This window comes from Neoarius graeffei, chromosome 14, assembly GCF_027579695.1.
Source record: "Neoarius graeffei isolate fNeoGra1 chromosome 14, fNeoGra1.pri, whole genome shotgun sequence".
In the NCBI taxonomy this organism is placed as follows: Eukaryota; Metazoa; Chordata; class Actinopteri; order Siluriformes; family Ariidae; genus Neoarius; species Neoarius graeffei.
This window is the reverse complement of record NC_083582.1, coordinates 5,556,093-5,583,264: the sequence shown is the minus strand read 5'-3', so window position 1 is coordinate 5,583,264 and position 27,172 is coordinate 5,556,093. Positions and strand designations below refer to the sequence as shown.

The window sequence follows — 27,172 nt, the reverse complement described above, 5'->3', positions numbered from 1 at the left end:
TCCCCGAAGAGTCCCGACATGGAAGAACAGTTTTTAAAAAAAAAACTACAAAAGCAAGAAAACCTTCTTTGTATAAAGACTTTTTCCCGACATCAGCTTTTGGGAACAGAATGTTGCGAAAGCCAAAGCATTTACTCTCAAAGGACTCCGACCTGAACTGTGGGCTGGATCTTATCCCCACCCCTCCATGTCTCAGCAACCCCAAGGGCATCTAGCTCCAGAGCTATTTACACTATCATTTATACAGTGATGCTTATTATTGTTAAAACAATATCTGAAGTGTTTTGTAAAATTAAATATCTTGCTCCAGACTTTCAAACAATATTGTAAAATTTTATTTTAATTTTATCTAATAGTGGATGGAACAGGGCGGCACGGTGGTGTAGTGGTTAGCGCTGTCGCCTCACAGTAAGAAGGTCCGGGTTCGAGCCCTGTGGCCGGCGAGGGCCTTTCTGTGTGGAGTTTGCATGTTCTCCCCGTGTCCGCGTGGGTTTCCTCCGGGTGCTCCGGTTTCCCCCACAGTCCAAAGACATGCAGGTTAGGTTAACTGGTGACTCTAAATTGAGCGTAGGTGTGAATGTGAGTGTGAATGGTTGTCTGTGTCTATGTGTCAGCCCTGTGATGACCTGGCGACTTGTCCAGGGTGTACCCCGCCTTTCACCCGTAGTCAGCTGGGATAGGCTCCAGCTTGCCTGCGACCCTGTAGAACAGGATAAAGCGGCTACAGATAATGAGATGAGATTAATTAAGAAATAAAGCAAGTTTAAAAATGACTTCAGTTCTCCTTTAAGGTGTCAAAAGTTAACGTTGAGGCCTGGAACAGTAAATTCAATTGTATTTTATAGAATTCAAACTGTTATTTCAAGCCTGTGCAAAGGTGATTCAGCATATAAACAGTTTGCTGTCAATCAAATAAAAGTTGATCGGTTTGTTTTTCGCACACATTTCATTATTTTCACATTTCATTTCAAGTTCATTATTTTACACCGTGTACATTAGTTAAAAAAGTTCAGATGATAAAATGCTTATTGAGCGAGTTAGTTTGGGCCGGACGGGAAAATATTTGGCTCTTGATCATTTGTATGGATCTCGTGGCGATTGGGCCGTACAGCATGACCTCAAGCCAAATATTTTCCTGTCCCGCCCGAACTCTGTCAATAAATACATAATATGTTCCAGATGTTATTTCAGAGTTGTGATGTCTTCAGTTTTGTTCTATAATGTACAAAAGAGTCACAATCCCTATTTTGAAAAACCTATGAATGAGTAGAATACATAGGGGTGTACAAACTTTTGACTGGTACTGTACATTACAGCTTGTTTCGCAGATGTTCCACAACATTAAATGTAACTGCAAATGGATAAAACGTACATCGTGGTGTTTTATGAATTTAAAAAGTGTTTGCATTGGCTAACTGCTGTGGTATAAGAGGAATAAAACACTCGCTGGAAAATAATCATCTCTGGCGCGTTAACAGTCACCGACGCCACCCGGGCGTTGATTATTTTCCTATAACAGAACAACGTGGAGTGTTTCATTTCTTTACACAGTGTACATGAATATCCATATCCAACACCTCGAATGTTAACTGCTATAAACTAAATCAGCGTCACTTTCCTTGTCCTATATTCCTAACACCTGCTGAAGGCGTGGAGTTTATTTGTGTGATCTCATACATAACTCCGCCCTAAATCAGTTTTACCGAGAAAGCCCGGAAGATTTCTATAATCCGAGTCACTCAGACAGATCTGTGAATATTTCATGTGTATGGGCCATTCTCAGAAAATGTGACGAGTAACGGTAAAGACATTTTAAAAAATTTTGTATACACTAATTTTAGTTACAGTCCATGTAAATATATTTAACAGGCAGAAAAGCATATTTCATGAATTCACAAAGCAAGAGATATCATTATTATGAAAAAATAATGGCCAGTTGTTGTCTTTATCTTTACCATCACCCATAATGTCTTTACCGTTACCCTATAGAGTAACGGTAAAGACATCTCATGGCATTTTTGGGTCACTGAGTACAGGAAAATAAAATAATAAATTATATATATACTGCGTATATATCAAACAAATTACGCATTTATTTGGCTAACGAAACTTTCAACACGCAGCATCATTACCTTTATCATTCAGGGGTGACGGCAAAGACAGTTCATTTCCCTGACATCTCGAAATGTCATATTTACCTGATCAGTATCCTGGATTCCAACATTCATGCACCAGTGACTTTTTCAAAATGGCTACTCAACATCCTGGTCCTTCCTCATGTAGCTGCACTGCCCTCTACTGAGTTACAGTATGATTTTACCATTTGGGTAACGGTAAAGACATCAAGAAAGTACATGTTCTTGCGCATATATTTTAGGCTGTGCACCAAAAAACGTTGAAGCAAAGATCATGATATTTTCCACAATCAAAAGTGAAGGTATAGAGGTCATATTTCAGAAAGAAAAGTGAAAATAAAATAAAAAACAAAGGAATTATTTTCATTCAAATTTCACTAATCCTCATTTCGACACATGGCAGTAATGACATTTATGCTAACGAAAATTTTTGCAAATGCAGACAAGTTGTCTCAAATTTTTTTTTTTTACTGTTCTGTTAAATTCGTTCTTAAAATAAATGTATAATAGAGCGCCAGGATTAATGGTTTTAGAGGGAAAAAAACAAACTTCATGTTTAAAACTGAATTTCACATTTTCTGAGAATGGGCTGTATATTTACTAGACACTCGTACACGGCGCAAGAGCTGCTCTGATGTTGCTAACACACTTTTGCAGGAAGTAAGGCATGCTAAGAATGTTTACAGACCCTTTTAAAATTAAATTACTTCCTGATCTGGAACAGGAACACTTTTACATGTGACGTGGTTCATAAACCCGACACGAGCACATGTGAGAAGGACAGCCAGGCAGGAGAGCAGATAAACCCGCTCATGAGGACACATGAGTCGTTCTTTCCATTCGCATTTTCTTACAGCACAGTTTTTCTTGGCATGAGTCAACGTTAAAACGATTGTAAAGCGTCTTCGTGTCTGAACGGATGCTCGTGAATTGAGATGAACGCCGATAAGGCCGACTCCGTTAAAAAAAAAAAAGAAAAGAAAGTTGCTGAAATGTAAGAAATGCGGTTCCTGGAGAGATGCCTGGTGTTTGATGGTGCCCACTGGAGCCAACACATGGTTCCAATCAAGATAAGAATGTTGGAAGGGTCAGGAATCCTCATAAAAAAAAAGAAAAGAGGTGCTACAGACCCTAGATTTATATTTCTGAAAACAAAAGAAGGTGTCATGGAGACTTGCACAAGAGCAGCAGGATAGACAGCGGGATAGACAGCGGGACAGACGCCATGGTGCCACTTTTATTCTGAGGGAAAAACAAGCACCATGCTTTCAAGTTCAAGGAGGAATTCTCTGCTCTGATTGGTCAGAAGGTGTTCATTCATTTAGAGTAGTGCAGATGCAAATATCGTTTCTATAGTAACAGTTCATTACACACACACACACACACACACACGGACGCATACGACAGACACTGCACGTAAACGGATTAAAAACGTGGTGACTGTTGAAATGCCGAAACGTTTATTTGAGATTTCTGGAAGGAGTCTCCAGTGTCAGCGCATTGTAACACTAACGTAAATCTGTAACTTTACATTTTCTGATATTTTCACTTGGATTATATTTTGTGATTTCTCGAGAACAAACATGTTTCACGGACGTTCCATAACTCTGACTTTAACTCGATATTAAAACGCCGCAGGATGTCCGTTATCAGAAAATAATCAAATGCAATGAGAGCACTAACAGCATCACACCACCCTGCTGTTGATTAATTTCCAACAGCATGAAAGCATGAGTGTTTCATTCCTTAGATATTGTTAATTATTTTTAAATGTTAATTTTTATTTTCAATCTTTAAACCTGTAAAGTCTTAAAACTTAAAGATTTTCTTTTCCCTTTCTATAATTTTTTTTTAAATACAAAAGTTAATCAAAATAAAACTGAGCTCTGTCGAGACACTTACCAATCATCCTTTACACTTCTTTATATGTTCGTTGATATTATATTTGTACATACACTCACCGGCCATCAGGGAAAAATAACCTCCTCCAAAAAAAAGTCACTTCAGCCTGGTCAGGTGAACATAACCGAAGCCTTGTGCGTTCTTAAGTATTAAAGCTGTGCTGCCTTTCAGATTTTTCAAGTGTAGGTCATAAAAAGAATTTTCCCGACACCCAATTATTTTTGTTTAGTGACCAAAAGCTACTGAATTCAATCACAGACTTCCAATTTTATTATTTATAAAATAGAACAATTAATGACTTTAGGGTCACGTGGCCCGAAATTCTCCGCTATTTTTTCCTGCTTCACCATGACCCAATACAAGATACTACGTTATGCATCACATCACGTGGTGGGCTTTCCCCGTTCATGCAAGGCATTGTGGGATACAAATTTGAAACAGGAGAGAAAAATGGAGGATGCGAGTGTGCGAATGAAACGTGAAAGAGCGACTACAGTAACGGAAAGAAAGCGAGAAGAAGAAAAGACGTTATGTTATATACGAAGGAAAGGAAACGCAGGACCAAACTAATAAATATGGGCGCTCAGCGAGCACCTCGGTGTGATCAGCTGTTCGTTTAGCGACAGAATGATGGAACTGTCAGTGCACGCTCAAAGGGAAACCTGTAGATGGCAGTAATGCAGCACTGTGGATGCCAGCTGCTGTAAAACCCAAAAGAAGAAGAAGTTAAACCTGCGCATGCACACACGGACTTCCTCTGTCTGCTTGACTGCACCAAGCGAGCGATTTCATGCACATTATTTGCTTTAATCCCCTCAAATTAAATAACTTTCCAGCCACAGAATGGCCTGATATTTTGTGAGATATTACAGAAATAAACAGATATCACAATCACCACATTTCAGACGGAACTAAATTTCACCGATTTTATGAAATCGAAAGGCCGTCTCGCTTTAAAGAAAGTGCTATCCTGGAAAAATAGTGGAAAAAAGTGTAGAAATTAAAATTCTATTGTGCATCAAGATTATAACAAATCATTTTATAATTGCAACATAAATCGAATTGAATCATCAAGTCCATATGATTCCTGCCCCAAACCACTGACACAGAAACATTAGGGTACATGAGCGTAGATTGTGCTTTGGGGGACACAAATGGACTCCGACTGAAGCCCCATCTCTGACAGCATACAAATATAATAAAACTGTATCTAAAGCTCAACACTTTGAGCTACACAGTAAACCATAACGCTGAAATACACTCATAGGACACCTGTAAGACACTTTATCTAATCAGTCATCAATCCCGTGTCCTTCAACTTACACATCACATGAGAACAATGCAGCATGCTACGCTGTGGCGCTAACACAGACCCGCTACACGTCCACGCGCATGCAGGGGAGCGATTTATTTTCAGAAATGCTTCAGGGTATGATGACTTTCAGCAGATGTGCTATAAATAGGAGGCCATGTGAAGTGTGGTGCTCTGTAACACAGCACTGACAGGCTTCCAGAGGCTCCCACAAGCTTCCAGAGGCTTCAATGGGCTTCCAGAGGCTTCCACAGGCTTCCAGAGGCTCACACGGGCTTCCAGAGGCATGACTGCTTTCCCAACACTCAACCTGAAAAAGCTACAGGTGGACATTTTGTGGATTCTGACACTAAATATTTCGTGACGTTGGTTCTGTTGTGTGAATTAATCTGACAGAAGTCAGACTGCATCCCAGATCACACACTACGGTGAATGAGTAATAACACCATTAGTGTGTTGTACTACTGCAGTACATCATGAATTGGTTCTAAAAGCTGATTGGCTGAGCCGTGCGCATGTATCAACCACGGTAACTGAGCTCTGAGTTAATGCACCGGTTTTATCTTACCTCATTATCTGTAGCCGCTTTATCCTGTTCTACAGGGTCGCAGGCGAGCTGGATCCTATCCCAGCTGACTACGGGCGAAAGGCGGGGTACACCCTGGACAAGTCGCCAGGTCATCACAGGGCTGACACATAGACACAGACAACCATTCACACTCACATTCACACCTATGCTCAATTTAGAGTCACCAGTTAACCTAACCTGCATGTCTTTGGGGGAAACCGGAGCACCCGGAGGAAACCCACGCGGACACGGGGAGAACATGCAAACTCCGCACAGAAAGGCCCTCGCCGGCCACGGGGCTCGAACCCGGACCTTCTTGCTGTGAGGCGACAGCGCTAACCACTACACCACCGTGCCGCCCACCGGTTTTATGTAAATCGAATAAAACCATTCCACTACACCCACTGCTCTGTCCACACAGTACTGTCATCTTTGCCTGTTATGTTGCTGAGCAACGAAAGCTTACTAGTACCAGATTACAACTCATAGCAGAATATTAGCAGGGTTTTCCCCAAAGTGCAGATACGAGGCGCTCCATCATAAATTGAATGACGTCATAAACTGAACAATGCAGAATACTTTCCGCACCTAACTATATCCTATTCCCCTCTGAAAATGCGTAATAATGACAGAAATAGGAAGATATTGTAATATACAGTAGGTCTTGATGATCCTGGTCCTCGACCAAGAAGTGAAAATAAAAGGTTTAGCTGCGTGCACTGACTGCCATTCGGAACCACACACAAGACCATGTTCTTGGTGCTGGCCACTAGATGGCGCTGTTGCATGGTTTGACCTCAATTCTGTTCCTGGCATCCTGGAATTGTAAAATGAAGAGGCACAGTGTTTTCATCTCAAATCTAATTTTGCCCTTTAATTTCACCCCTTGCATATTTGACAAGGGAAAAACAGCAAATTTAATAATGCCACCAGAATGCACCATTTGAAGTCTCTAATTTCAAAATTTTCAGCGGGAGCATGTCCCCAGACCCCCCCAGCAGCCTTCAGGTCCCTCCGGCTCGGGCTCCGCATCAGTTGCACTGTCGTAATATTTGTTGTTGTTTTTTCTGGGGAAAGCCCTGCTTACGTATTAATAAATTATTACCTCAGCCAGCTGTGTTGGAGGAGGTTATGTTTTCGCCTCCGTTTGTTTGTCTGTTCCCAATGCAGCTCAAAAAGTCGTGAACGGATTTGGATGAACTTTGGTAGACAGCTTTAGCATTATCCGAGGTTCCAGTGATCTGATTTTGATGTTGATGATACAGTATGTGGCTTGCCGGGGATACGAACTCTACCGAGCGCGCTCCTATTGGTCCGAGATCCGATATATATCCGATTCATGGCTGTGTAACCTGAACGAGAATGCTCAGATCAGAATTCATGCGGCTTTTTGCCGATACGCATGAGCCGAATGCCGTCATCACCAGTACCAGGATTTTAAAGATTAAAAACAAAGTTTTAAGCTCGATGTTTAAATGAACGTGCAATTAAATATATCTCATCTCATCTCATTATCTGTAGCCGCTTTATCCTGTTCTACAGGGTCGCAGGCGAGCTGGAGCCTATCCCAGCTGACTACGGGCAAAAGGCGGGGTACACCCTGGACAAGTCGCCAGGTCATCACAGGGCTGACACATAGACACAGACAACCATTCACACTTACGGTCAATTTAGATTCACCAGTTAACCTAACCTGCATGTCTTTGGACTGTGGGGGAAACCGGAGCACCCGGAGGAAACCCACGCGGACACGGGGAGAACATGCAAACTCCGCACAGAAAGGCCCTCGCCGGCCACGGGGCTCGAACCCAGGACCTTCTTGCTGTGAGGCGACAGCGCTAACCACGACACCACTGTGCCGCCCCAATTAAATATATAATTAAATAAAATGTAAACACACACACACACAGCAGCCACTTTAATAGGAACTTGTTGTTGGTTCTAAGATCCCTGTTCTTGGCTGCAGGAGTGGAACCCAATGTGTTCTTCTATTTTTCTGTTGCATGCTGAGATGCTTTTCTGCTCACCACGGTTGTAAAGAGTGATTATATGAGTTACTATATCCTTCCTGGCAAAAAACAAAAAAATCTCAAACCAATCTGCGTTTTCTGCTCTCTGACCCTCTCTTATCAACAAGGCATTTGTTTCCACCCACAGAACGGTCACTCACTCACTCGATGATGTTTTTTGTTTTCCGCACCATTCTGTGTAAACTCTAGAGACTGTTGTGTGTGAAAACCCCAGGAGGAGATCAGCAGCTTCTGAAATACTCAAACCTCATACTCATCTGGCTCAAACCAACACCCATACCACAGTGAAAGAAAGAAAGAAAGAAAGAAAGAAAGAAAGAAAGAAAGAAAGAAAGACTCAGACTTCTTTGAAATCACAATTTTTCCCATTCTGATGTTTGAACATTGTGAACATTAATTAACTGAAGCTCTTGATTTGTATCTGCGTGATTTGATGCGTCGTGATTTGATGCTGTCGAGGGATCGGCTGATTACAGAACTGCAGAAAACAGCAGGTGGGTGTGGGGGTCGGGGAGGTTCCTTTTTTTAAAAAAAAGAATATACTACATTTTTATATGTGCCATATTTCGTATGCTGTTTTATTATTTGAAGTAGTTTGGAAAATGGTTGCATCATATAGTTGGTTAATGCATTAATCTGTTAATACACTTTCAATACAAGTAAGAAATAAGAAAAACACCGGGTGTAAATCATGCAGCAGGGTGGGCGGGGTTACGCTTTTACACACATGCTGTGGATTAAAATGTTATTGTATTCCAAATAAAAGCCTGAAATCACTTTTCAGTTTGATTTGGTCTTAAAGTGTCGTTCAGGAATTAAATTAAATATCCCCTAATAATAACACGTCATACGACGACATTTACTCATTTGTTTGATTCTTTTATCCAAAGCCTCTTCCACTTCAGACCGAGCAGATCAGGGTTCCTTCATCTGCCTTGAGTTCAGGTCACAAAACCCAGCAACAGAGCAAACAGGAAGTGAACACACCACCGTTTTTCCGTCTGCTGGCCAAATCCCAACATTACATCATCATTAGTCTCTGTTACAAGCCTGGATCGACTGGAATGGATTCTGATCGGCTCGAAACGGCACAACAGATCCCTTGTTTTTAACTCCGTTAACATTCTTCCTCATGAACACCAACAGAGCTGTGAGAGAAACATTTAATCCAACCAGGCAAAGTTAAAACCCGAGTCATGAGAATAAAAAGCTTTGCTTCCAGCGCAGATACGTCCCGGACGTGAACGTGACACCAGACAGTTCCTGGAAATGAGGTTTGGATTATCGTGCTGGCTGTTAATGCAGGAGGAGAACAGGCGGGTGTTCCACATTTAATAAAATGGCTGAGGAGTGTAAAGTTATTAGAGCGTGATGTACACCCCGACACACTTCCCAACACTGCAGTCAGTTCAGTCTCGCCATTATAAACCTGAGAAACGTCTCACGTTGCGCGTTGCAGGTGGACGCCGATATCTCATCTCTTTAGGAACCTGCCATACGACCATGACGATGGGGTGCTGGATTATAATATTTATCCTGTCCACATTCCCTGGATATGAGCAATCACATGCTCCGATTGGCTACACTACTACTAGGATATCAGCTCATATACCATGAGGAGAGAAAAACAAAATGGCAGCGCGCATCAAGTCAGAAATATCACTTTGTTATCAAGTATTTAAAAGAAACAGAAATAGCTAAAAGCATATAGACCCCTTTGCATGTTTGTAATCAAACCGACTGTTGCCAGGATGCGCGCGCAGCCTGGACTCAGAAACAATGGCGCTGCCCATAGACCGGCATTATGAGCTGTCAGATTATGCCAAACAATTGTCGTTACAAGATCGAGAATGCTACATAAATAAGTTAACTCTAACAAGTGGACATTGCCTACCGGATCCGTATTTAATTAAAGAGTGGACGGACGATGTTAGGAAGTTTTCCTCTGATACCTGAAGGCAGTCATACTCATGGGCGCTGCCAGGGGGGGAAAGGTTAGAACAATTCTAGGGGCCCAGCACTGCCATGGGGCCCTTTAAGGGGCTGATAATATGCTTTTAATAAGACTTTTGAAATAACAACAATGCAATATTCCATCTGGTAAAATGAGCTAATTGAACAAGGTTGTCTATTTCTTGAGTTCTTCAACATATTGTCATTTAACCCTCCCCCTTTTGCGAAAAGGTACTGGTAGTTCTGGTAGAAGCGCGATGCGTTAAATCTGTGTGCTGATCAGTGCAACGCTACTTGCTGCTGTGTTGCGGTGCAGCAGCCAGCCAGCAGTGGAGTGCGTACAGTCTATGATCCCTAAATATGAAGAGTGGCTGTCAAAAACGTAAAGAAAGGCAGCTGAAAGCTGAGAGGGACCGGAGAGGCAGGCAACTGGTCACTCTGTTTTTTCCCAAAGAAAGGTAGCTATTGCTCACATGTGTGTTCAAAATATTAGCGAATGGTAAATGAACAGTATGAACGTGGTTGGATTAGCCTATCAAGAGAACACTTTTACAGTTTGTACAGTGACATTTTTTCCATTTTAATAACTGAACTGACGTGTGATAAACAGGATGAAATATTACATTATGCTGGTGCTAATAACTAGTGCTAATAACCAGTTTCATAACTAATGGAGTGCCCTAAATATGCACAGATTCAGCCTCAGGGGGACCTCCGCCCTACCAAACCACTGAACCCCTCTTTGGAGAAGGAGGTAAGCAGCAATACAACCCATAAATGCTTTAGGATTGAAGTTTTTAATGAGCGAGCGCCATATACAGTTTGCTAGATTAAAGTGTTGCTAATAACGGACACCAGTCAAGTGTTTGACATGGTTACGTGTGTGGAATGTTCACACGTTCTAAACCATTGGTTTCAAACATATTCCCTTTTTGCAGAACAGTACACACAGCTTTCTACCTAACACATAACAATCCATGGGATTTCCATAGGTATTTTGATGCGGGGTAGAAAACTTTTTCTATGATTTATTAGCAGTCACATCACACATTTCACTACCAGTTGTCCTAGCACAAGAAGGCATGTGGCAAAATCTTGAATTTTCATTTGTGATTGTAAATGCACCAGAATTAGTGACTGACCAGTTTTCATCTAGTCCCTGGTAGGTTAATACATAAAATGTAATAAAGTCACAAACTCAAGGTCCATGGGCTATCAAAAGCCAAATAATGACAATAGTGCAATTGTGACGAGGGTGGGCAAAGTTGGGGGGCCCAAAATTCTAATCTTTCATGGGGCCCAAAATTTCTGGCGGCGCCCCTGTCATACTATTTACAAAAAATATCAAACTAACTAAAAAAAAAAACAGAACCTATTTATAAAAGTAGCCTGCCATCAACATTCTGGTTACAGCGAGACTACAACTTGATTAACAATGGGACATTCATATTCATTTTGTTTTAATCAAATTATGCCAGTGATGTGATGGCAATGTGGCTTTAGCTACAACAGCAAATACCAACACTAAACAGCAATTTGCAGGAGGTGATGGCATGAAAGGAATGATAGTGTAAAGAGTGCAGCTAAGAGAAATCAGAGCTGCGTAAAAAGCGAGAGGCAGAAATGAAACTGAACGGGGCGGGAGCTAGGTTAGAGCAGTCAACGTAAGTTGGCATTTAGAGTGAGGGCACACAATTTTACCTTTCCATCCTTGCTTTAAAATTGTGATTTTCGGCATACACAAATAATGATGGGACAAAATCTGGACTGCTTGAGTCAAGCGAGACCTCTCCTACAAACAAAATTGCACGCTAAGCTAAGTTAACATGCTAACAATATTCATTACATTGTGTAACTATGACCCAGCTAATCAGACAAACGTTACCAAAGTATTTTGCTACATCAATAAACGAAGACTAGAAAGAATAAAAAAGATTTAATAAATAGCCTGATCTTACCTGTGATGAAGTGGGCGCTGCAAACCCGCGCATTTTTGATGGAGCTTTCATCCCAGTCTACACGTTTGATGGCTTGTAGCCATAGACGTCGGCGATTTTTTTGGAATGGGTGAGATCCTGCTGGAATTCTGTACATTTTAACCCCATCACTGCTACGATTCTGACACCCGACACACAACAACTAGGCATTTCTTCCAAATATTTCTTCTCGTTTCTACCGTCACTGAGTCTTTTTTGGGTCCAGGTTGCGCGCGCAATTTCCTCTTACGTATGAATGACGTTTACTGCGAAGGGGTCTATAGCTTCCCCCCCACCAATATCTCCTGTTCCACACTCCAGCCCAGTCGGTGGCAGTAATGCACCACCAAAAGAAGAAGAAAACCCCAAAAATACAAAAAAAAAAAGCAACAAAATCTCATATCATCTCTAGCCGCTTTATCCTGTTCTACAGGGTCGCAGGCAAGCTGGAGCCTATCCCAGCTGACTACGGGCGAAAGGCGGGGTTCACCCTGGACAAGTCGCCAGGTCATCACAGGGCTGACACAGACACCCATTCACACTCACATTCACACCTACACTCAATTTAGAGTCACCAGTTAACCTAACCTGCATGTCTTTGGACTGTGGGGGAAACCGGAGCACCCGGAGGAAACCCACGCGGACACGGGGAGAACATGCAAACTCCGCACAGAAAGGCCCTCGCCGGCCACGGGGCTCGAACCCGGACCTTCTTGCTGTGAGGCGACAGTGCTAACCACTACACCACTGCAACAAAATATGGAATGAAAATATTTCATGGTAAGAACGTATCTTTTTTCCCCAGAATTATTATTATTATTATTGCATTTTTCACAAATTGTTTCTGTCATTTCGCCGGTTTGTTTATGTTCCAAGCAGAAATTATTTTGTCAGACGTTTTGTATAAAGTTTTTATTTATCGAATTTGCAAAAAATAAGATTGAGAGAAAAATGCTCCGTTTCTCAAAATCTAGTGAATACGGATAGAAGAAAACAGTTATTCCACTCAATCTCGGTGCTACGCGCCTCGTCGGCTATCAGCTCACGTACGAGTCGATTTTGTGGAATAACTGTTAAATATATTTAGGCACTGTGTAAAAGCCGAGCTCACGATGAGTGCAAAATGTGTGTGTTAGTGGCAAAGTGGTGGTTAGAGTCACTCTCAGTTATTATTCCTGTTGTGGGCGGAGCCGTCAGCACAGGAAGCTGTATTTGTTCTGCTCCAGACGCTCGCTGCTGTGTTTATATCCCCCGTGTGCCTCCGTCAGAGGTTTAGCGCGGTGTGTTATAAAGCTCATCCTGATTTGTCATTCATGTACAGTGTAAAGTGTGTGTCCTGTTTATTGAGTGTGTTTTGGTTGAACTGTGGTTTAGTACCAGACTTTGAGCGCAGAGGCTCACGGGGCTCGTTTGGCGAACTCGTAGAGGTTTGGCTGGTCCTCGGTTGAGCGGAGCGAGGTGTGTAACGTTCAGAGCAGAGTCTGTAAACATCACTCTGAAAAATTATGTTCATTATTTGCATTTTGTTTTCTTGTCACGGTACTCTGTGTTTGATGTCCAGTGTTCGATACTATACTTGTATTTAAGAGGAATAAAACTCACCTGCACCTGTCAGAGACTCTCTGCTTTTGATCTTAATGCCGAGGGATGCTGCGGTGTTAGTAAATAATCCCACAATATTATATTTTTTAAAAATCAAATCAAATCTATCTTATGGAAATAAAGATACACATTTCGTTGCGCGGTGGTCAAGTGTTTATGAGATACACGGCCTTGTGCTTATGCTCGGGTTCCTGTGGTGGTACACGGATGTAGTTCGTATGTGCGGCCGTTATACGGCCTCGAAAGTCATCAATAATCAGGTCGATGCGTTACATTACCATATTCTCTGAAGCATGGAGCTTCGCTAAAATGATCTACATTTTAAACACATTTTATTCGGATATCCTCGCAGGAACATGATTGTGTTCCAGGTCAGAACTGTAGGTCAGGTGGAATTTTTCAACCTCGGTTAGAATTTTTAACCCAGTTCATAATTTGCTACTTGTATTAAGGAGACTTCGGGTTCGGTTTAGGGTTCAGATTTGGGAAGATTTTCTATTTTAAACTACTTGATGATGTAATCAGACTGGACTCATTAATAAATTCAGAATATACATACTACATCACTCCTTCCATTGCAATCGCTGCTGGGCTAGTCGTTAAGGTGTTGGGTTAAGAATCTGAAGGTTCCGAGTTTGAATCCTGGTTAAGTATGAAAAAAGATATTTTAAAAAATTGTAGATAGGAATAGACGGACTGGAAAGAATCTTTCCTTTTAAAAATCTTAGATAATCCAAAATTTTAACTCGGTTAGAAATTATGAACTTGGTTAAAACATTTTAACCCAGGTCAACAAAAATAATAAATAAATAAATAAATAAAAATAAAAACACCTAGGTTGAAAATATTTTGACCTGTAATATTTATATTGTAATTAATTAAAATAAAATAAAACTGAGGTAAGTTCAACAGGTCTTGTGTAACACAAACTTATCAAACTAACTACAGCTTGTGAACAGAGTGTATACAGAATTTATATTTTAAAAAAATGAGTAATAACAATGGCGGCACGGTGGCGTAGTGGTTAGCGCTGTCGCCTCACAGCAAGAAGGTCCGGGTTCGAGCCCCGGGGCCGGCGAGGGCCTTTCTGTGCGGAGTTTGCATGTTCTCCCCGTGTCCGTGTGGGTTTCCTCCGGGTGCTCCGGTTTCCCCCACAGTCCAAAGACATGCAGGTTAGGTTAACTGGTGACTCTAAATTGAGCGTAGGTGTGAATGTGAGTGTGAATGGTTGTCTGTGTCTATGTGTCAGCCCTGTGATGACCTGGCGACTTGTCCAGGGTGTACCCCGCCTTTCGCCCGTAGTCAGCTGGGATAGGCTCCAGCTCGCCTGCGACCCTGTAGAACAGGATAAAGCGGCTACAGATAATGAGATGAGATGAGATTGCTTTAAGAACAATCAGCTGATATAATGAATACGACTTTTCGCCCCTAAGACGGGTGAGTTAATATTGTTTACAGCAAGCCAGTGGGAAATATTTTGTATTGCCAATAAATTCATTTTTATTTATTTTTTATTTAATGGCAATAATTTTTCATTCTGTTTCCAGTCAAGCATTTTATAGTTGTAGCTAAGGTTGAGGAACTGTTCAAACTAGAACTCACTGGCGACATCAGTGACACTGCTGAGATTTTTAACCAGAATTTTCCACCGTTTCATACGAACGAACGAACGTAGCTGTCGGAGTCTTATTTTATTCTTTCTTTATTTTAAAATACATTCGAATACAAACCACATTAAGGTACTGAACTGTTTCTCACACTGTCAAACATCCAACACTTCCTTACAACACCAATATGACTTCAGATATACACTCACCGGCCGCTTTATTAGGAACACCCCTACATCCACCTGCTGTTCTGTTTTCTGCAGTTCGCTAATTAGCCGATCGCTCAACGCATCAAGAGCTTCGGTTAATGTTCACAATGTTCAAACATCAGAATGGGATCACAAAATTGTGACCTCACAGTGAAGTGTGACTTTCTTTCTTTCTCTCACTGTGGTATGGGTGTTGGTTCGAGCCAGATGAGTATGAGGTTTGCGTATTTCAGAAAAACTGCTGATCTCTTCCTGGGGTTTTCACACACAACAGTCTCTGGAGTTTACACAGAATGGTGCGGAAAACAAAAAAAATTTCACAGAGTGCGTGCGTCAGCGACAGTTCTACGGGTGGAAACAAACACCTTGTTAATAAGAGAGGGTCAGAGATCAGAAAATGGACAGATTTGAGATGGTTCGAGCTTTTTTTTTGCCAGGAAGGATATAGTAACTCATATAATCACTCTTTACAACCGTGTTGAGCAGAAAAGCATCTCAGCATGCAACAGAGAGACAAGAACACATCAGGTTCCACTCCTGCAGCCAAAACGTGGCCAGTGAGTGAGTGTGTTCTTCAAATGTCGTTGGTGTGGCTCTGGAGTAACAATCTTTTTTTTAAACAATAATTTCTCTACATTCAATCTCAGTAAGTGTCTGTGAATCATCACTGTGTTGCTGCACCACCTTCTGTTTATCTCGCATGCCTTCTTTATTATATAAGTGTGCACACACACAGACACACCGAGTTGGCCCAGCCCGTTGCCCGGAGGGTCCAGATTGCATTAGAGCTCATGGAGTGCAGAAGCAACAGACTGCATCATGACACCTCACACTAGGTGGAGCGCTCAAAATGTTGTTTTTGTGTGTGTGCTGCACAAACAACACACACATTTAATAAAAATATCACACTCTGTGACAAAACCATCAGCTTCCAGCAAAGTCATAATCATTTGATTTATTCAGTGATTGGCTCATCATTACCTAAACATTCTTCCTTGTATTTGTTCACAAGAGTCCTTGGAGTAAGCCTTGCCACCCCAAAGGCCACCCCGACATTTCTGCAAATCCCTTGAATATTCGGTCCAACCATGAAACCAGAGTCATGATGTGATCTTTTTCTGATACCAAGAAACTAATTTAATGTTGCACGATGAATAATGTACTCACTGCCACCCCTTAGTGTAACTCTGCCACCCCTTTGGCCCACCTGCTGTCTAAAAACCAACAATTATAAAGAATTCATGCCATCATTCCACCTGTCTGCTCTTATTTATGCCGTTAAATCCATTCTCACTGTCCGGACAGCAATATTATAAATATATATTTTTACATTTTTATTGAAAAAAGAAACCGTGACACCACAAGAATCAGAAATTCAGTAAACACCACTTCGACACTCACTTTTTTCCTCTGGCATTCTCCTCACTCTTCACTCTCAAGGTCTCAGGTGCAAAAGAATCCGAATCAAAGCCCGTGTTTATTTTTTAACTCCTTTAAAAATAAATATCCGCGAGAATAATCCTGTTTTGTCCTCGTTTATTCTCATCCAACATCCTCTGTGTGAGGAGCGTGAGCGCGGAGGTGAGCGCAGGCTGGAAGTGAAGATCTCCTGCATGTGTTCAAGGCATGCAGCTCACAGCTGGTGGACACGGTTGCCAGATTGACAACAAGTCCACGCACATACAGGTTGTGCTTTTTTTGGACGTACATGTCCAAGCCTTCTGCTGCCTTTGAACAAGTCATCAGGGTCTGACACAGCATACGTTAAGACTTAAGTGCAAATTTTTCATGTTTACGGTTCTTTCAGCTTCATCTCAAAGATGAGGCGGACGAGAACACGCAGCTCATTTTAATATAAAACGCTTGATCATTAGTAGGTCACATGACCATAATCACTCACTGGCCACTTTGATAGGAACTTCTCATAGCGTACATTATGTTTGCAAACATGTGCAATTCACTGTGAGCTCAGAACGTTTCAAGCTGATTTTCCAGAGTTCTGACTTCAACAGAACTTTGGCTCAGGAGAACATGGATGCGCAAAGCAACGTCATACCTGTCCGGCTGGTGTCTGTGTCTGATAAGCTTATAAAGACGATCTACAGTAGATGTGCACGATAGGGTGCATCAGTCGCCGTCACGTTCATAAAATTTGATGCGTTTTTGTTTGGGTGTTCCTTTTCACCAATAAAGACATCCTGTGGGGGCGGCACGGTGGTGTAGTGGTTAGCGCTGTCGCCTCACAGCAAGAAGGTCCGGGTTCGAGCCCCGTGGCCGGCGAGGGCCTTTCTGTGCGGAGTTTGCATGTTCTCCCCGTGTCCGCGTGGGTTTCCTCCGGGTGCTCCGGTTTCCCCCACAGTCCAAAGACATGCAGGTTAGGTTAACTGGTGACTCTAAATTGAGCGTAGGTGTGAGTGTGAGTGTGAATGGTTGTCTGTGTCTATGTGTCAGCCCTGTGATGACCTGGCGACTTGTCCAGGGTGTACCCCGCCTTTCGCCCGTAGTCAGCTGGGATAGGCTCCAGCTCGCCTGCGACCCTGTAGAACAGGATAAAGCGGCTAGAGATAACGAGATGAGATGAGAAGACATCCTGTAAAATGTTTTGACCATATTCAAAAGTCTGATGGTGGCACCATGAGGTTAATTTTTTGCCAAAAAACGCTTATTTTATGTTTTCGCGTAAGGTTTGAATCACAATGTTGGACTCCATTTATTGATTTCTTGTGAGCCAGAGATCATGTTAAGAACCTTTGCAAGGGATTGAGAAGCATTAATGTGATATATTTGATAATCATCTGCTCTCAACACCAGTGTCACAATGGGAAGGCTTGGCATCTTACCAGAGGATAAAGGCAACACTCTCAAACTTCATTGTGACAAATGTGGCAGAGCGTGGGGTTAAACTAACCACGGGCGATTGCTCTAAGACAACGAGGGAGGCTCAGCCTCCTCTAAAAATGACGAACATCGTGTAGGATGAATTGTGCTAGGCTTATGTTATAGCCGACCTTATAACATTGCTATTTCAGATCCAGAATCATAGAAATTATGTGCTCAACCCAACTACAGTGCGAAATCATTCCGTTATAACTTTCCCCAGTTCGCCTAATGTGTGCGTGAGTTTTTCCCCCTCGTGACAGCGCGATGCAGCCCAGCCTCAGTGGATTGGGAGCTATGTGCTTGTCAATCTCAAAATGCAAGACGATTATTGGACAAATACTGCGAAAATGCCCGCCCACGGAGTCTCACGGACGCCCAGCCTCAATGGACTTCAACGGCATTTGGGAGCTCTGCGCTTTTCAATCTCAAAATGCAAGATGGTTATTGGACAAATACTGCGAAAACGCCCGCCCACGGACTCCGAGCCTCACATGGGAGGGACGTGGCAGTTTCCGCGAGGAGACTGGTGATTGGTGAAAGCAGCCGGATATTTTATTTGATTGACAGCTCGTTTCAACTATAGACAGGCAGCGGACAGTGTTGCCAGATTGGTCGATTTCCCTCCCAATTGGGCGGTTTTAAGTGCATTTTGGCGGGTTTTGAACATATTTTGGGCTGGATAACGTCAGCAGTATCTGGCAACATCAGTTCAGTCCCATGCGGATTCGCAAGTGCTGTGGTGTATTGTAAGAGATCGGCTTACGTTTCGATTTCATTCATTACATACGGTTTCTACCAGCTTTTTTAGTTTGTATATATTTTCATTGTAAATAAAGTGTAAATATAGTGTTGTCAAGTTTGCTATCTTAGTTCCAGAAATGTCGTTTATTTGAGTGACTGAACTTGAACTTGAGGGGGCTAGTCAGCTAGCAAGAAAGCTGCGCACGGATGCCAAGCATTGCTGATTTAATTTTGGCGAAGCCATTTGCCAGTCTTCCTTTCGAGGAAAAAATTAAAATTAAAGAGCAGGGTAGACCAACGCCTCAAATTGACTTGGTGAAAAAGGTAGGGAATAATACTCGTTCCTTTCAGCTCTCCTGGTACGAGAAAGTGAATTGGCTAACAGCAAGTGACCCACATCAACAACAGTAAATAGGCTACTTTAGTAATATGTCATGGATGGACCAAAAATATAGAATCTATTTAAAATGTTTATGCTGAGTATATTATACTGGAATATATATTTTTCTGGATATGAATTAAACACCGCTACAATTTGGAAAACATTTTTAAACAAAAACACAGCCGAGATCAATTTTTAAACAACATGCCACAATTTTAAAATATAAAATGTTAAAATATAAACACCCCCCCCCCCCCCCCCAACACCACCATCATGTATATTGGACAGTAGGCTAATGGGCCAAAAGAACCTGTTATTTCACAGTTTGTGACCCTGCCAACAATCAGCCAGATCAGAGGCAAGAGTATGGGCAAAATTGATGTTTTTTCTTTTAAAATCTGGAAATATCGTAACCGACCAGCCTCCCCTGTTTGAAAGGCTACCAGCCGCCACTGAAACTAACCCATGAGAAAGTTGGTTCTGCCACAATACAAGAAAGATTCCAGAACATTGTGCAAGTTGTAGCAAAAGACAGAGTAATGGTTCCAAATCTGAGACGGCCACATAGGAAATAGACATTGAGAATTTGCGTCTTAACATTTCACTTGTATCTTCAGTTGTCTTGAAAACAGGTAATCCAGCATCATTATAACTTTAATAGGGGCGAGCATATGCATAGGCGGCAAGCTTAAAACCAGGGTTATAACATTGATAGATAATGCTAGTGACACCCTAAAATAAACCTCCAAATATTTTTAGACATTCTAGACATGCTGTCTACAGTATCTAAGATATTTGGTATACTCTATAAGGTGCCATAATGTTTCATGAAAAGTGATCGAAATTTTGTCATAAAATAGCAGCTTTTTCCATAACTTTGAGCTCCTGGTGCCACCATTAAACTTCTGAATTTTGTCAAAATATTTCACCCAGTGTGTTTTCTTACCAAAAGGAACATAAAAACAAAAATGCATCATGATCGGAGGAACTTGTCATTTTTAGGGGGCAACTGATGCACCCTAGTGCACGATTAGTGATGAGAACCGGTGTATGAGAGAACTTTAGTTTGCTTATAAAAATGTTCACAATGATCTTAAAGCACAGCTTCAGCGCACAAACGATACACATGAAGAAGAAACCTTTATTTGTCACATGCACACTTCAAGCACAGTGAAATTCATCCTCTGCATTTAACCCATCTGAAGCAGTGAACACACGCGCACACACCCAGAGCAGTGGGCAACCACACCAGAGCGCCCGGGGAGCAGTCAGGGGTTCGGTACCTCGCTCAAGGGCACCTCAGCCCAAGGTTGCCCCACGTTAACCTAACCTGCATGTCTTTGGACTGTGGGGGAAACCCACGCGGACATGGGGAGAACATGCAAACTCCACACAGAAAGGCCCTCACCGGCCGCTGGGTTCGAACCCGGAACCTTCTTGCTGTGAGGCGACCGTGCTAACCAGTACACCACCGTGCCGCCCACATCACGCGAGAGCAAGTTTTATCACATAGAAAATCATACGGACGGAATTCTTTTGGCTGATCATGCTATTGTGAACTCGGGTGTATTTATGCCAGAGAAGTAGAGGCAGGTATGCAGATGTTTCCCTGCGTTCCTGACTGGGAATTCCAACTTACGTGATTGCTCCACAGGACTTTTCTAAGTTCGGACTGCAGCGTAAGATTTATATGCGTTACAAGCTCAACAAGAAGACATGGTCATCACCATCCCCTGCCACGAGCATTTTATGAAGACCTCTTAACACTTACGCCCTTATAAGCCCATTGCTTTAATATTGACTGATGATGTCGTAAGTGCCATGACACCTTCATAAAACGCTGCCCAGGTTTTTCAGTAGTATGAACACGCAAAGTTTCATTGATGTAGCTCATGGAGTTTCTGAGAAAACTTGTCCAGACTGAGTCCAATAACATAAATAAATCAAGGGCCATAACTCTGAAAATAATAATTTCTCGTAAGTAATTTTCGAACTCAGCTTAAATCATGACCAGTAATATGAGCACACAAAGTTTCATTGATGTAGCTTACGGAGTTTCTGAGAAAACTTGTCCAGATTGAAACGGCTGGATGAATGGACAGACGGATGGACAGACGGATGAACTCCATTCCTATATCCCCCTGTGCACTTCATGACGGAGGATAATAACTAACCTCAAACCCACTGAAACAGCACTTCCGCTTTAAAAAAGATCATCTGTTCAGGGGTGGGTTTCCCATTAAAGAGACACTTCTGGGCTAAAGAGCGAGTGTAAAGATGCTCTTAAGCAACAACTGTTGTCTCTGCACTGTAAAAAATGATTTTGTGGGGTTGTATATTTTACTGATAAAAAATGATTATTTTTTCCACAAAAAAAATCGGTAAGCAAAGGTAATCGATTGCAAGGGGTAGATCATACAGGCGCTACCTATTAATATAGAGTATAAACTTCTAATGGTGAGAAATGAGTAAACTACACCCAATTGAAGTGATGAAAATGGATTAAATAATAATCAGAAATATTAGGCAGGAAATAATGTAACGCAATAGGTAGGGTATAACTACCTAAAATGACTAAAATATAGCCTACTCGATTCTACGCGCAATGATTCATGGGAGCATGCTCGTACCGTGCTCATGATTCAGCAGAAAACAGCACTCGTGCATGCAGTGCTCCCAGAAGAAGAGACTGGAGCGAGTCTGCGTCTCGAAGAGAATTGCGAATTAACATTTACAAGGACGCAAACAGTTGAGCAGGATTTATTTTGTTTTTTTGTTGTGTGTGTGTCAGTTGACCTGAATGTCTGGCAGAACAGAGAACCATTTAAGAGATATGAACACATGTAGCATCACTCCACATTCTAAGTTATTCTGATTTATGTGAATACTGTCTAAACTTGTCTTGGGGGGGAAGAGTGCTAAATATGTACAAGAATAACCTTTTCTTAAACTTTTATCTTGGCACTAACTGTTTTTTTGGAAGGTTTTTACCTTTGGCACAGCAGAGAGAGTGAACTGCTTTTACTCAGGTTAAGCTACACAAACAGATTTCTCTTGTCTTTTTTGAACACACACACACACACACACACACACACACACACACACACACACACACACACACAGAGCTTGTGTTGTGTTGTGTCAGTGGCTTAATCTGAATAATTGGTAAAACGCACTGTTGGGTGAGTGCTGCAGGTGTTCATATTTTTCTTAAATTGTTCTTAGTTATTCTTATTTGTATGAATACTGTACATGTGCAAACTTCTCTAAGGGGAAAAACAGTTGTGTGGTGTATTTTTTTTTCTATTTTTGTAACAGCTTTTATTGTTTTATATCTACACTGTGCCCTCCACTCTTGACCATTTCTACATGCCCAAATGCATCGAGTTGCTGCCATGTGTTTAGCTGACTAGAAATTTGTGTCAGCGAGCAGTTGTACACATGTATCTAATAAAGTGGCCGGTGAGTGTATATATGTGTGCATTGTGTTTTACATTGTTTAAATACAGTATATTGGATATGTTGCATGTTAAGACTTGAGTGACTGATGAAACAAGTTGACTTTAATACTGTCTGGCGTCTGCTGTGTCTGAAAATAGCTTCAAGTAAATCTAACCTTCCTGGAATAGGTAATAGTTAATTTGTCATAGTAGCTAATAATTATTAATAATTATTAATTACATAAATAATGGCTAAACATTTAGTGTTATTACTACTCAATAATTTTGAGTAATTTTTATTGAAAATCGTAGGCAATATTTACCTTATTTCTTTGAGTAATTTATAGCTGTTGAATGTAGGTGGGATTTACTCAAAATAATGGTTGAAATTTACCCAAATAAAGTCTATGCAAATTGTTACCTTAGATAAATTGGGTAAATTCTATAGGTTGTTTTTTACAGTGTGTATGTGTTTTTTCTGAACTCAAGAAGGAGAGTAAGAAGGAGTCTTAAGAGCAACTTTACTAAGAGCGTCTTTGCAGTGCGCGCATCCTCGATATAGGCATTAGTAGCTGCTAAATCCAGTCAATGAGGTCACATGGTGTTCATTTTTTTACCAAAACCAATGAAATATAAAATATTTTAAATATGTTAATATACTGTATTAAGCATTACATATATAATGTGGTAATTAATAATTGAAACTATTTAAAATTTTTGGGCAATAACATTTTTTATTCCAAGCGGGTTGTTCTTTATAAAATGAACAAACGTTTTCATGAAAGAATGAGCAAATAATAATTAAGTAAATGCGTTCCCGTGCTCGCTCATTTCACTGTTACCCCCGATCATGCAGTCAGGATTATTTCAGCTGTGATCTACAATGCCAAGTGGGTGATGTTCTTCCTTTATATAAATATATATATATTCCACACATACACACACAATGTTAGAGGTACAGAAATGTGTCTTATTTATGACACTAAATGATTTAATCACTCACCTAATGGAGTTAAATTTGATTAAAATGTGGCGATATCAGTGTGACATTCCGATATCCGTACGCAATTCCATAACATACTGAAATACATTCATCGTGTTTTGCGTATATTTATTTAATACTGAACTCGATGTCCTTGCAATGTACAAGAAAAATAATTGAGCATCAGCAGCAGATTCAACCCCAGTCTCCGCCCACTGACAGTAAAAGCCCCTCCGAGGCGCATCGCATTCGGTGTATTTGGCTGTGAGCGAGTCAGTCTTTGTTGTGAAAGAGTGATCTGGGTCCATCGTAAGTTAAGAGCAAACTAAAGCACTACTTTAGCTACGATGTTGTTCAGGAAAACCACGATAGCTTAACGATGGATCTTAAGAGGCAGTTAAAGACGCTCTTAGCACTAAGAGGCTTTTGGGAAACCCAGCCCTGGATTATTGTTCTGCAATTTTACAATCAATCAGACTTGTTTTAGTTTTGGTTTCGAAGATAATGATTAGGGTGGTTCACAATATGATGGTACTACCCCGATACCTGGGGGAAAAAATTAGCCACAGAACCTGCATGCTAGTCAGCTAATGTTAGCGATGAACAAAACCCTTCTGATTGTTAAGGTGTGTTTTGACAGTTTTGGTCTCTCTGAAGTAAATCAGAGACACAGTGCACGAACATCTGCTCTGGAATTTTCTAACCTTCTTGATTTCGGTTATCTGGGATCGACAGAAGGATCTGGTGGGGTTTGAATTCAAATATTTATGCGTATTCATACAACCCCAATTCCAAAAAAGTTGGGACAAAGTACAAATTGTAAATAAAAACGGAATGCAATGATGTGGAAGTTTCAAAATTCCATATTTAATTCAGAATAGAACATAGATGACATATCAAATGTTTAAACTGAGAAAATGTATCATTTAAAGAGAAAAATGAGGTGATTTTAAATTTCATGACAACAACACATCTCAAAAAAGTTGGGACAAGGCCATGTTTCCCACTGTGAGACATCCCCTTTTCTCTTTACAACAGTCTGTAAACGTCTGGGGACTGAGGAGACAAGTTGCTCAAGTTTAGGGATAGGAATGTTAACCCATTCTTGTCTAATGTAGGATTCTAGTTGCTCAACTGTCCTGGGTCTTTTTTGTCGTATCTTCCGTCTTATGATGCACCAAATGTTTTCTATGGGTGAAAGATCTGGACTGCAGGCTGGCCAGTTCAGTACCCGGACCCTTCTTCTATGCAGCCATGATGCTGTAATTGATGCAGTATGTGGTTTGGCCTTGTCATGTTGGAAAATGCAAGGTCTTCCCTGAAAGAGACGTCGTCTGGATGGGAGCATATGTTGCTCTAGAACCTGGATATACCTTTCAGCATTGATGGTGTCTTTCCAGATGCCCATGCCACACGCACTAATGCAACCCCATACCATCAGAGATGCAGGCTTCTGAACTGAGCGCCGATAACAACTTGGGTCGTCCTTCTCCTCTTTAGCCCGAATGACACGGCGTCCCTGATTTCCATAAAGAACTTCAAATTTTGATTCGTCTGACCACAGAACAGTTTTCCACTTTGCCACAGTCCATTTTAAATGAGCCTTGGCCCAGAGAAGACGTCTGCGCTTCTGGATCATGTTTAGATGCGGCTTCTTCTTTGAACTATAGAGTTTTAGCTGGCAACGGCGGATGGCACGGTGAATTGTGTTCACAGATAATGTTCTCTGGAAATATTCCTGAGCCCATTTTGTGATTTCCAATACAGAAGCATGCCTGTATGTGATGCAGTGCCGTCTAAGGGCCCGAAGATCACGGGCACCCAGTATGGTTTTCCGGCCTTGACCCTTACGCACAGAGATTCTTCCAGGTTCTCTGAATCTTTTGAGGATATTATGCACTGTAGATGATGATATGTTCAAACTCTTTGCAATTTTACACTGTCGAACTCCTTTCTGATATTGCTCCACTATTTGTCGGTGCAGAATTAGGGGGATTGGTGATCCTCTTCCCATCTTTACTTCTGAGAGCCGCTGCCACTCCAAGATGCTCTTTTTATACCCAGTCATGTTAATGACCTATTGCCAATTGACCTAATGAGTTGCAATTTGGTCCTCCAGCTGTTCCTTTTTTGTACCTTTAACTTTTCCAGCCTCTTATTGCCCCTGTCCCAACTTTTTTGAGATGTGTTGCTGTCATGAAATTTCAAATGAGCCAATATTTGGCATGACATTTCTAAATGTCTCACTTTCGACATTTGATATGTTGTCTATGTTCTATTGTGAATACAATATCAGTTTTTAAGATTTGTAAATTATTGAATTCCGTTTTTATTTACAATTTGTACTTTGTCCCAACTTTTTTGGAATCGGGGTTGTAGATTCTGTTGGAGGTTGCAGATGTTCATTCATTCTTTTGCTCAAATTCAGTCAACGTTTTTTCCTGATCAGGGTCGTGGTGGATCTGGAGCTGATCCAGGAACACTGTGGGCGGGAATCCACTCGGACACATAAGGCACCGGAAGCATTCACTCACTCACTCACACACACACACACACTGCATGTTTTTGGACAGTGGGAGGAAACCAGAGAACCCTGAGGAAACCCACATGGATACACATTTTCTTTCTATGTGGAAAAAAGTGCATATAATAAATATTCTATTGGTTGATTTACTGATTGATTCCTATTTTTAAATTAATTTCTGACTTCAGGTAGGAAACTAATGTGTATATTGTACTTTGTATATTTTTATCCCATTACTGGAACATTAAGGTTTAAGGAGCTTGATCACGCTGGGCTGAGAAGTCCTGATCTGTTCTTATCAGCTTGGATAGATTTAAAATAAAATAATCCTGATTGATGTAAAATCCAATCTGGCAACCCTGTAATTCCTGTAAGACAATCTGACAGCTCTGCCAACTTATTGCAGCAATGTTTTATAAATAGAACTTTCTCCATCACCAAATACTCATCACAGGGGTCTCGTGGCATCTGATGGACACCCGGTTGACATTTAACCCCTTCTGGTGGGCTTTAATTATTTATGAAAGCTCAATGGTGCATCGCAGGCTTCTGGCTAAAGCACTGACTGCTGTGTGCATTAAAAGTGTGTTTTGCTTGTGACAACATAAATAATTAATATTCCTGCAGAACAAAGAACCAACATGAAGGATGGATCTATGAGGATCGATGTACAGTGTATGAAAATAACAAGCGTTATCAACCTTGGAACATGTTGTTGATTCTAAGATCCCTGTTCTTGGCTGCAGGACTGGAACCCAATGTGTTCTGTTCTGCTGTTGCATGCTGAGATGCTTTTCTGCTCACCATGGTTGTAAAGAGTGATTATATGAGTTACTGTATCCTTCCTGGCAAAAATGTGTGTATATCGAACCACCTCAAATCTGTCCATTTTCTGATCTCTGACCTTCTCTTATCAACAAGCCGTTTGT

The 27,172-nt window shown here is 41.3% G+C and overlaps 1 protein-coding gene across 10 annotated transcripts in view; it reads right to left on the bottom strand.

Annotated features, from left to right (window-relative positions):
- The window catches only part of ablim2 (actin binding LIM protein family, member 2), a 206,316-nt gene that overhangs the window by 131,740 nt on the left and 47,404 nt on the right, over positions 1-27,172 (bottom strand). Inside the window, exon 1 of one of the 10 annotated variants that reach the window (XR_009656405.1) lies at positions 16,696-16,893. The exons of the other annotated variants lie outside the window; for them this stretch is intronic. The gene's annotated coding sequence lies outside the window, so the exon portion shown is untranslated. Of the gene's footprint in view, positions 1-16,695; positions 16,894-27,172 lie in introns of those variants that run through there. 10 annotated transcript variants of the gene reach the window in all.